This window comes from Jaculus jaculus, chromosome X (assembly GCF_020740685.1).
Source record: "Jaculus jaculus isolate mJacJac1 chromosome X, mJacJac1.mat.Y.cur, whole genome shotgun sequence".
Lineage (NCBI taxonomy): Eukaryota > Metazoa > Chordata > Mammalia > Rodentia > Dipodidae > Jaculus > Jaculus jaculus.
This window is the reverse complement of record NC_059125.1, coordinates 141,230,144-141,242,968: the sequence shown is the minus strand read 5'-3', so window position 1 is coordinate 141,242,968 and position 12,825 is coordinate 141,230,144. Positions and strand designations below refer to the sequence as shown.

Sequence of the window (12,825 nt, the reverse complement as noted above, 5' to 3'; positions counted from 1 at the left end):
GTAATGGAATAAATAGAGTTTGCCTGATCATCTCTACAGCTAAATAATTATAAACTCTGGATATAATATAGTTATAAACAACAAGAATACTTGAAAAAATTAATTAAAAATTCAGACTCTAAGGAGTGGTCATGTCCCAAGAAATAAACAGGTGGTGAAATATCTGAGTATCCTCTTATTTCTTTCTTTTAATTTTTCATTCACTGTGTATCCCAGACATACAACTTACTAAAGAAGTCAGAAATTTGAAATGCTAATAGAGATGAAAACAAGTAAAAAAGTACTTGTTTTATGTCTTGTCAAAGGACCAAGATGTAGATAGCCAACTAAGACAAAGATATTGATAACCACCCTGTTCCCTTGTTCCCTTGCTACTTGTCTCACTCTTTCCCCTGTCCTCTTTTTTCTTCCTTCCTCTCTCTCTAATTACAAAAATAAAACTTAAAAATAACCACTCCATAGTACCTTCATACCTCCACACACAAAGAAGTTATCCCTTATTCTACACATGATGCTTGAGGAAAATTCAGAAGCTATTTTTATCTTTATTAGCTTGCAACTAATTGTTCTAATATATTTGTATGCATGCTGTTGGAGACTTGCAAGCACACAAGCACAGCCATTATGATAGTATATATTGGTTGTTAATTTTACAGACCTAGAATCCACTGTAAAATATTGCCTACATTAGGTTAGCCTCAAGACATGCTTGTGTGTGATAATATTCATTAGAATAATTGGGGTAGAAAAACCCACCTTCACTGTGATCAGCATTATTCCATGGCCTGGGATCCTAGACTATATAAAAATGAGAGAATTGACAGAGCAGTAACATTCATGGCTCTTTACTTCCTCCCTGTAAATGTGTCAATATGATGGGAGTTTCCTTCTTATGCCCTAATTTCCATACTTTGATGGACTCTTCCCCTCAGACCTGTTAGCAAAAAATAAATGGTTTATCTCCCTATGCTGCTTTTGTTTAGATATGTTGTCACAGCAATGTGAAAGTAACTAATCAATACCTCAAATATGTACCCACACACATACAAACACACATACATGTTCCACATATATACACATACACAAAAGCAGCAAAATCGTACAAGATATAGGCAGAAACACAGACTTTCTGAAAAGAATTCAACCATGGGATTATCACTATAACAGAGATTCTAGAAGTTAAGCAGTGTTGGTTTTAACAGAATTCAGATTTATATACAGAGGCTAGTCACCAACTTTAGATTTTGTTTAGACTCCATGGCATTTAAACCTTAGATGTAAGGGCTATCCTTTAAAATGGGAATATGTAAGGCTATTTCCTTGCATCGAATCAAAACTAGCCATCTGTATCTGTGAGAAATATTGTAGAAACTAAGGCATACCCACTATAAATGGCTGCCTGCTGCTCTCTCCTGCTATGAAAGAATTTTGTGCCTGCTTCAAAACCTTGCTGTATGAAACTGAATATATTAGGAAATAAACAAATATAATAGATATATAAATGTTTTGGCTGTTTTAAAGCAAATTTGTAAACCTCTTTTGTTATATACAATAAGACTAAATTTACCTAAATAGCCTAAATACAGGCACAGAGGAAGGACAAGCATCTACCTAGAACTAATACCTAAAAAAGAAGGAAAGAAAGCAAAGTAAACTAAGTATGCTTTGTCACTTACTACCAAGTAATATAACAAGTAGCAAATAATTTTCAATTACTAGAAATCTCTAAATTGTAATACAAGGACAAATCTTACAAACTGAGTGTAAACAAGATAATGAAATCTAATGTTTTTTTTGAGGTTGAGCAATTAGTACAATGCTAACATCCAAAAAATAAGCAAGACAAACAGCCATTTCAACTACAGCTCATGAAAAACTGCTAGCACAGATGTCAATAGCTTTCAAAGATGGCAATATTTAAGATACAACTGCACACTCCTCCACCACAGGATGGGGTGTTGTATTATCACCAATGACAGTCACCCCATGAAATACAAGTAGCCACATCCACTCCCCCTACAGGGGGTAGATCCAACAAACTTACCATGTAAGTCAGCTACATTGTCACTGGAGATGTGGATCCAGCCAGCCTCCTACACAAGGCACAGATTGACAGAACCTCCTGAGTAGGCATTTCTATAGGTGGTTTAATACACTTATAGGTCATAGGAGTAGGCTCGATCCATAAACCCTTAAACATAAACAGAACCAGAAATACAAAGGTGGTACCAGAGATCCATTTGCCTTCACTGCCCACATAGTAGAGACCAGGCCTTTTCTTATCCCAGCCACAGATCATGGTGCCAATGAACAGCCCCATGCCTTTGCATTGATGCATCATGTTTGCTTGGGAGCAGCTTGGAGGCAGCCACTACAGAGTTACAGTCCTTATCTTGAAGCTTGTAGATTCAACACTGCTAACCCAACAGTCACTCCCAAAAGCTGCAGTCTGCTGCACCCTCAGCCATGGTGTCTAGAAGGTAAGAGTTGATTTTGATGATGCTTTTCACCATCTGGGAAGCAGTGTAAGCCCAGCTGTGACCTGGAAGTCAGCTGCAACAATGGCTCCATAGCGAAACTTGAAGGCCAGGGTGGGTGGGGACCCCCAGATAGGCACAGCAAGGCTTAGACCATCACAGCAACTCCCTAGAGCCAGATCCAGCAAATCTGTATAACCACCGAGTCCAAAGAAAATCATGCCAGTTCACCTGCATGCTAGTGCCATATCTAATATGGGCCTGAAATCCAACAGTTTTAGAAATGAAAGAAAACATTGAAAGTGGCTTTTGCTAAATGTATTTTTTTTCATATTCATATATATTTTTTCTCAATTTTATTAACATTTTCTATGATTATAAAAAATAACCCATGGTAATACCATCCCTCCCCCTTTCCCCTTTGAACTTCCATTCTCCATCATATCTCCTCCCCATCTCAATAAGTCTCTCTTTCATTTTGATACAATGATTTTTCCCCCCTCTTATGATGGTCTTGTGTAGGTAGTGTCAGGCACTGTGAGGTCATGGATATCCAGGCCATTTTATGTCTGAAGGGAGCACGTTGTAAGGAGTCCTACCCTTCCTTTGGCTCTTACATTCTTTCAGCCACCTCTTCTGCATTAGACTCTGAGCCTTGGAAAGTGTGATTGAGATGTTACTCAGTACTCCAGTCATGTCTTTCCAGCACTATGTTACATTCTGATTCATCCCAAGGTCACTGCCATCTGAAAAGAGAAGATTCTCTACCAAAGTGAGAGTAGCATTAATATAAGGGTATGAATATTAAGGAAAGTGCTTACTGGGCAGTTTGATAAGCATAGTATATACATTTAGCCAGATATCAGCAGATGTTACACCCCTGGGCTTATGACTAGCCCTGTATTAAATTTTCAGTATCAGGGATGTATTCCATTCCACAGAGCGGGCGTCTACTCCAATTGGAGGGGAGTTGGTTTCCACCATGACACACGTGCCACTATTGCACCAGGTGGCTCATTTAGCCTGGCTGGCCAATTATAGGGCTTTCAGTATCCACTGTTGAGTATCTTCACTGGTGGTATCTCTTTCTCCCATTGGAGTCCATTTAGAATGGCTTTTTCCAGCTTTCTGTCAGCTGGTCTTCATGGAGAATGTTATCAGCTCAGCAGGATTTCTCAGTGGCCTTGCAGCCCAGGTATGTAGAGTCCTCAGCCATAGGGTCTTACCATCTATTCATGGTGGGAAACTAAGGACCTCGGCAATGGCCTATAATGTTTTGGGGGCATCAAGGACCTCTCTAGCCAACAACTCAATGGACGGTATCCCATCCCTGAGTCTGAAATTTTCTAGCTATGATCTATGACTCCTGAGTGTTCCATTGTCTAAAACTGGAGGTTTCCATATGATTTATTTATATCCTCTTACATTTTGATTAGCACTCCCTCCACCTTTCCTTTGCTCAGTCTCTTCCCCTGACCTCATTTTGGGCCTTTTCACCCCCATTAGTGTATTCTACTTACATATATACAATACCAACCTATTAAGTACCCTCCTCCCTTCCCTTCTCTTCCCTTTATATTTCCTTTTTAACTTACTGGCCTCTGCTACTGAGTTTTTTCCTTCTCACGTAGAAGCCCAATCATTTGCAGCTAGGATCCACATATGAGGGAGAACATGTGGTGCTTGGCTTTCTGGGCCTGAGTTACCTCACTTAGTATAATCCTTTACAGATCCATCCATTTTCCTGCAAATGTCATAACTTCATTTTTCTTTACCACTGAGTAGAAATCCATTGTATAAATGTGCCACAACTTCATTACTCATTCATCAGTTGAGGGAAATTTAGGCTGGATCCATTTCCGAGCTATTATGAATTGAGCGGCAATAAACATGATTGAGCATGTACGTCTAAGGAAATGAGATGAGTCCTTCAGATATATGCCTAGGAGTGCTACAGCTGGGTCATATGGTAGATCAATATTTAGCGGTTTTAGGAACCTCCACACTGATTTCCACAATGGCTGGACAAGATTGCATTCCTACCAGCAGTGTAGAAGGGTTTCTCTTTTTCCACATCCCCGCCAACATTTATGATCATTTGTTTTCATGATGGTGGCCAATCTGACAGAAGTGATATGGAATCTCAATGTAGTTTTTATGGAAAAGCATAAGAAGCAATGATGTTAGTTCTTCCCTGAAAATACTGTAAAATTCAGCAGTGAATCCATCTGGGCCTGGGTTTTTTTTGGTTGTGAGATTTTTGATAACTGCTTGGATCTCCATGCTTGTTATAAGTCTATTTAAGTGATTAATCTCATCTTGATTTAATTTAGGTAGGTCATATAAATCAAGGAAATCATCTATTTCTTTCAGATTTTCATACTCTGTGGAGTATATGCTTTTGTAGTGCATCCCTATGATTTTTTGAATTTCTATGGCATCTGTTGTGATGTTACCTTTTTCATCTGTGATTTTATTAATTTGTGTCTCTTCTCTCTTTCTTTTGGTCAGATTTGCTAAGGGTTTATCAATCTTGTTTATTCTTTCAAAGAACCAAGTCTTTGTTTCATTGATTCTTTGGATTTTTTTGTTTCTACTTTATTAATTTCTGCCCTAATCTTTATTATTTCTTCCTGTCTACTGATTTTTGGTTTGCTTTGTTCTTCTTTTTCCAAGATTTTAAGATGAAGCACTAGGTTGTTTACTTGTGATCCTTCTAATTTCTTAATATAGTCACTTAAAGCTATAAATTTACCTCTTAGAACTGCCTTCATTGTGTTCCAGACATTTTGGTATGTTGTGTTCTCATTATCATTTGATTCTATAATTTTTTTTTTATTTCCTTCTTGATTTCTTCATTGACCCATTCATCATTTAGAAGTGTGTTGTTTAATTTCCATGATTTTGTGTATGCTCTACAGCCTTTCTTGTTATTGATTTGTAGTATGATTCCATTGTGGTCACATAGAATGCAAGGAATTATTTCAATTTTCCTGTATTTGTTAAGATTTGCTTTGTGTCCTAATATATGGTCTATTTTAGAGAATGTTCCTTGTGCTGCTGAAAAGAATGTATATTCTGCAGCATTTGGATAAAATGGCCTATACATATCTGTTAGGTCCATTCCTTCTATGACCTCATTTAGTCCAGATGCCTCTCTGTTTATTATTTTTTTTTTCTGGGATGACCGGTCAATCGATGAGAGTGGGGTGTTGATGTCACTCACTATCACTGTGTTAGGTGTTATCTGTTACATTAGTTCTAATAGCATTTGTTTGATGAATTTGTGGGCCCCATGTTAGATGCATATATGCTTAGGATTGTAATGGCCTCTTATTGGAGGGTGCCTTTAATCAATATAACATGGCCTTTCTTATCTTTCTTAACTAATGTTTGACTGAAGTCTACATTGTCAGATATTAGAATAGCAACCCCTGACTGTTTTCTATGTCCATGTTCTTGGAACACCGTTTTCCAACCTTTCACCCTAAGATAGTGTCCATCCTTTGTAGAAAGGTCGGTTTCTTGGAGGCAACAAATCAGAGGATCCTGCTTTTTTTTTTTTTCTTATTTTTTTTTTATTTGAGAGTGACAGACACAGAGAGAAAGACAGATAGAGGGAGAGAGAGAGAATGGGCGCGCCAGGGCTTCCAGCCTCTGCAAACGAACTCCAGATGCGTGCGCCCCCTTGTGCATCTGGCTAACGTGGGTCCTGGGGAACCGAGCCTCAAACCGGGGTCCTTAGGCTTCACAGGCAAGCGCTTAACCGCTAAGCCATCTCTCCAGCCCTGGATCCTGCTTTTTAACCAAGTATGCAAACCTATGTCTTTTAGTTGGGGCATTGGGGCCGTTGATATTAAGTGATATTATTGAAAGTCATGTATTTATGTTTGTCATTTTTTTGTGTGTGTGTGGTTCCAGTTCTACCTTTCCTCTCTTCTGTTAACTAGTATTTGAGTATTGCTTGTTTTTTCTAGGTTCCTTATATGTGTGATTTTCTTTTTCTTCAGCATGGAGGATTCTTTCAAGTATTTTCTGTAGACCTGGTTTTGTCTTCAAATACTCCTTTAGCCTGCCTTTGTCATGGAATGTCCTTATTTCTCTGTCTATTTGAATGGATAGCTTTGCAGGATAAAGTAACCTTGGTTGACAGTTGTTATCTTTCAGGACTTGGAATACATCACTCCATGCCCTTCTGGCTTTTAAAGTTTATGTTAAGTAGTCTGCTGTAATTCTGATAGGCTTGCTTTTGTAGGTAAGTTGATTTTTCTCTTTGACTGTGTTCAATATTTTTTCTTTGGTTTGTGTGTTTGGTAGTTTGATTATAAAATGGTGAGGAGAGTTTCTTTTCAGGTTTTGTCTGGCTGGTGTTCTAAAGGAGTTCTGTATCTGCATTGGCACTTCTTTCCCAATTTGGGGAAAGTTTTCTTCCATGATTTTGTTGAAGACGCCTATTATCTCTTTGGAGTGACATTACTCTCCTTCTATGATGCTCTGAATTCTTATCTTTGATCATTTCATAGTGTCCTGATTATCTTGAAATTCCCACTCATACATTTCTATAGGTTTGTCTTTCTCTTTGTTGGACTGTATTATATCTGCCACCTGGTCTTCTAGCTTAGATGTTCTGTCCTCTCCTTCATCCATTCTACTGGTGAGATTTTCTACAGAGTATTTTATTTCATTAATTTTATTCTTTATTGTTAGTAATTCTAACTGGCTTTTCTTTATTATTTCTATTTCCTATTTCTGTCTAGTATTGACCTCTTTATTTCATTAAATTTTGCCTTCTTTGCTTCTTTTGATTTCTTCTTTGAGTTCTTTGAACATATTTATAATCATTGTTTTGAAATCTTTCTTAGGCATTTCCTCTCACTCATTCTCACTGGAGGTCATTTCTGATGCATTAATACTTCTTGGTGGATTTGTATTTTCTTGATTTTTGGTGTTTCTTGTGTTATAATGTATATATTCTTGCATTCTGGATTATTTAATGATTGGATTTTCTAGTTAGCTGGGTATCTGGTATTACATATCTTCAGGGTAGGAACTTAAGGCACTAGGTGTGGCTCTCAAGACTCTCAGAGTATCTACAAGAGTGACTCTAGGTTCTGGGTTGGCCTATTATGAGAGTATTCAAGTAGGCTGAATGGAACAAAATACAGATAGTTTCTAAAATTGAACTGAACTATATATGCTTTTAATGAAAAATAGCACCGAGTATTTATCCAATAGTAGGTATTATGACAACCATATCCTCTGTTTGTCCCTTAGGCTGTGTGGTGCCTACCCTCTCCCTTTATCCTGACAATAAGGAGATTAAGATTCTGGTCTGAAGAGGGTTCCAAGTCAGCTTGTGACCAGGTGAGACCCTTCCCTAATGTGAAATAGTAGAGGAAACAAAGCCACTGTAAATCAAGAAGCAACTAATAACAAGCCCAAAATACAGCTTATTTACTAATGGCAAATCTGAACATCCATCATATTTAACATATAATTTATCCTGATATGAAAGGTGCAATTAGCATTTCTGGTTCAGGCCCATATACCAGTTTTATTAAGCAAGTACTGTCTTGGTGTAATTCCAGTGACCTTTTGGGATGAATTTGGTCTTAGTTATGCTTGAGTCCCACTGTTGGTTCAAGTAGGTGTGACCAGGTCCTTGGACAGCTGCTCTGTTCACTGGAGCTGGGCACTGGTGGTGGGGGAGGGAGCCACGTACTGGCAGTGGGGGAGGAGAGGCTGCCAATGCTGTTCTAGTTCTCTTGCTGTTTCATGTGTTCTCCTCCATTGTTCACTGCCATTCTCCCTTCATGTTTCTTGTGTTTGCAGAGATCTCCAGTATGAGTGGTAAATCCCCTCACCCGGCTTTTCCTGCAGCTCAAAGTGAGCTAAATGTATTTTTAACCCTCTGTTGCAATGACCAGTAGTACACCCCAAATTATCAAGTTCTCAGGACAAAAATATGGCCTTCAGGAGTTAATTTACCATTTTAAGGGATCAAACTGAACTCACTTCAATTTTTACTCTATTGTGTAAGAATGCTCTAATGTGTAAGAAATAAAGGAACTAGAAAATAGACCAGAAAAAATAAAGATAAAATAAATCATCACTAGAAGACTTTAAATATTACTATAACTAACATGGTAAAAGTTCTAGGTTATAAAGTGGACAACATGTAAGAGCAAATTATTAATTGCAATGTAGAAAATGGAAAATATAACAGAATGAAAGGAGAAGGCTAGAAATGTTAAAGACCAGTAGGATAATTTCTAATAAGTAAATATTTGGTAATGTTTTTGGAATGAGTAAAGTGGCTTTTAAGGACATATATCTAATAAAATTAAATCTTGTTTTATTCTCCAGTAATGATAAACCTGGCCTCCATTGTAAAAATAAATATAAGCAAAATAAGCAATAGATATGTAGTTCAGTAGTAGAGTGCTTGCTTACCATGCATAAAGACCCAGTGCTGGATCTCTACCTCCACAGACACAAAATAAAAAGAAACACTAAAAGTAAAACTGACCATACAGCAATAGAATTTAATGCAAACAGTATTTTTTTAAAAAGTAGCAAAAATCATTAAATCTTATTTCCATCTTTACAAACATGAACAACCTCTACATACTGAAAAAATTCTAGAGTCCCCCTAATTAAACTTTGGCACTATAAATAAAAAATATTGTATTAATACATATGTTACATACATCACAGAAACAGATTTAAAAAACATTAATTCTCAGCCAGGCATCGTGGTGCATACCTTTAATCCCAGCACTCGGGAGGCAGAGGTAGGAGGATCGCTGTGAGTTAGAGGGCACCCTGAGACTCCTTAGTGAATTTCAGGTCAGCCTCGGGTACAGTGAGACCCTACCTAAAAAACCAAAAAAAATAATAATAATAATAATAATTCTCCAAAAGAAAAGGTAAAGATAAAGGTAATTGTGGAAAACCAGAAGGGAAAGAAGGTAATTCTAACAAGGACAGCATGAAAAAATAAAGTTGAAGATTCTTTAAAAAGAAGGTCAAGAACAAATTTGAATATAAAAAAATGAGCTGGTAGAGGGAGGAGGAAAGAACAAAATGGTGTGGTATAGGGGAGAGGGGAATTTGTGGGAAAGAAGAAGACAGGATATGAGGGGCAACTAGAACAGAAAAATAATTATACTTGAAAATGTCACAGGTATATATAACTCTGTATGCCGACTAAAAATAAATAAAAGAAGTTTAAAAACTAAGGTAAAAATGTATCATATGGATCAAAGTTAGGACAAGAAATAAGATTTAGTTTTCACATAAAGAAAAACATCATTTGAGGGATTAATGAGAAGAGATACAAAGATAGGAAAGGGGCTGGAGAGATGGCTTAGCGGTTAAGCGCTTGCCTGTGAAGCCTAAGGACCCCGGTTCGAGGCTCGGTTCCCCAGGTCCCACGTTAGCCAGATGCACAAGGGGGCGCACGCGTCTGGAGTTCGTTTGCAGAGGCTGGAAGCCCTGGCGCGCCCATTCTCTCTCTCTCCCTCTATCTGTCTTTCTCTCTGTGTCTGTCACTCTCAAATAAATAAAAAAAAAAATTTAAAAAAAAAAAAAACAAAGATAGGAAAGCACCCATGCTCAGTGAGTTACTTTGGATGACATATATAATCTGGGAAAGGAGGCTCCAAGAAAATGTCCATGAATATTAGTACAGTGCTCATTGAGTGAAAACCTACCTCAAAATCTTGATTAGAAAGATAATATGCTCATAGTAGTACCTCAAATTAAATAATGTAATCTCTTAATCCAGGATAGATATAGACTATGTAAAATAAAGAGAAAAGTTTTCCTAGATAAAAAAAATATGAGAGTGTTGAAGTAAGATTTCAATACTGTTTTGAAAAATTAGATAGATAATAGAAAGGTACCTATAGATAGATGACAGGTAGGTAGAAGATATGTATAAGGATGGATGATAAATAAAATACTATTGAGAACTACTAATGTTGTATGCCAGATACCATCAAAAGCTGGTATAGGAATGTGTTTAATGTCATTTGGTATTCATACATTACATTGCATGGGATTGTAGAGTGAGAGTCTTGCAGATTTTCTGTAATTGTGAAATAGAAAATACAGGGGTCCTTTTTTGTCCAACAGATTATAAGAAAAAAAACATATATGATAAATAATATAAGAACATAGCTGGGTGTGGAGACACACTCCTTTAATCCCAGCACTCAGGAGGCAGAGGTAGGAGGATCACCATGAGTTGAAGGCTTCCCTGAGACTACATAGTGAATTACAGGTCAGCCTGATCTAGAGTGAGACCCTACCTCAACCCCCCCCCCCAAAAAAAAAAGAATAATAAATTCTACAGGAGATTATTCCATCCCGGGGACTTGGGGAAGTATACTACTATTACCTTCTGAGACTCTCCTATTGCCCATACACTTAAAGACTTAAATGTAACTTGGCCATTCATATAAAGTAAGGAATTAATTTTAAGTGTATTTCTACAGAGACTGGAGAAAAGCAAGCTGAATTCTATTAATAGAATATATTAATAGAATAGCATAGCAATAACAAGAAATATCAATTGATACAATGAAAAAATAAACAATCACTATTTAAAAAATTTGGAAAATACAGGTATTGATTAACCTCATTTAATATTTTACTATTTTTAGCACACAAGCTATATGGCAATTCAGAATGCAAGTGATTATGGTTGTTGTTGATAAGTGCAGGTATCTTATTTTAATAGCTGTCTTTACCAATGTAAAAATTGTAGCCAACCTACCTGAATATATTTTTAATTCTCTACTATAATATATAAATAATATACATCAAGGGTATACAGTCTTATAATTGGCTTAGAATTAAATTAAATATGAAATAGCATTTTTTTGTTTATTAAGACTTATCCCACTGTAGAATTTAATATCACTAGATTGGGAGGAATTATGTCTGTGTTAATTTATCACAGAAATGAAAAAAATACAAAAAATGATTTATCCTTTTGGACTCATGGCAAGAATAATTACACCAAAATATTTATCTTTTTATACAGGAAAAGCATGTTGTAAGCCTTTATTTTGAAAAGACACAAAAATATTTAATATTTCGATATTTGAAAGTAATATTACATTTCTGGGGATATTTTCATGTACTTCCTGGTTTGTGGACTGAAATCTCCAATGTTTAATTGTGTTTTACACTTTCAACTGAGATAATACTTTTTAAGCTACTCTTCCTGTTATCTAATAACACAATATGGAGTTTGTAAAAACATATTTTTTTTATTTTATTAATACTCAAGATTTGTTTATATTCTTTAGATAAGATTCAGGCACAACAAAAGCAAATTTATACTTTTCCCAAAAACTTTAATTGAAAATGTCAGCAAAAGAAGATCCTATGCTCTGGACCCTTTAGGTTGTGCCATTTCTTTATATTCAGTCCACTTATATTCCCAAGCCTGAAGTATTAATCCTGGGTTAACACGTCTGCTTCTTTATCCTAGGGAGTATGCTAAAATTTTGACTGCACATATTTAGCAATGAAGCTAGAAGAGAATGTTGTCCATTTCAATTTGTAAAAAGCTATACTACCTTTCCTTAGAGTATGAATGCTTTGAAAATAGCAAGTACTTAGTGGTGTCTCTTAACGTTTTTGCCTAGTACAAGCTGAATGTCAGCAAATAAATCATACTTATATGTTCATACTGCTTAATTTTTATTTAGTAATAGATATTATTATATTCGTGTGTTGCTTAAAGATGACAGGTTATGGGGCTGGTGAGATGGTTTAGCAGCTAAGGCGCTTGCCTGCAAAGCTAAAGGACCCAGGGTTGACTCCCCAGGATAAACATAAGCCAGATGCACAAGGTTGCACATGCATCTGGAGTTTGTCTGCAATGGCTAAAGGCCCTGGCATGCCCATTCTCTCTCTCTCTCTCTTTCTTTCTCTCTCTCTCTCTCTCTCTCTCTACCTGCCTATTTCTCTCTCTCTCTCTTTCTCTCTCTCAATCTCTCTAATGAATAAATAAAAATAAAGTATTTAATAATGACAGGTTATGATAAAAAACCATAGAATTAGGTAAACTTTGACCTATAAATCAATCAGCCCATATGGCTTCCTGATACAATGAATAATATGGTAAAACCAAGATGCATAAGGTTTTTCTGGCAACATATGGCATACTATTTCAGTGAATTGATTGTGTAAGTGGAAGGAATACACTTTAATAACAGCAAGTATGATACAGTAAAGGAATAAAGGGGTAGCATAGTCATTTAACATTATCAAGTATTATGTAGTATGCATAACCATAGGTGTTATAATTTTACATTTGTAGAAATGCAGT

General features: G+C 36.4%; 1 pseudogene; it reads right to left on the bottom strand.

The window, feature by feature from the left end:
• Positions 1–1,979: 1,979 nt before the first annotated feature.
• On the bottom strand, positions 1,980–2,698 carry LOC101594924 (annotated as a pseudogene).
• Between the last annotated feature and the right edge of the window lie 10,127 nt (positions 2,699–12,825).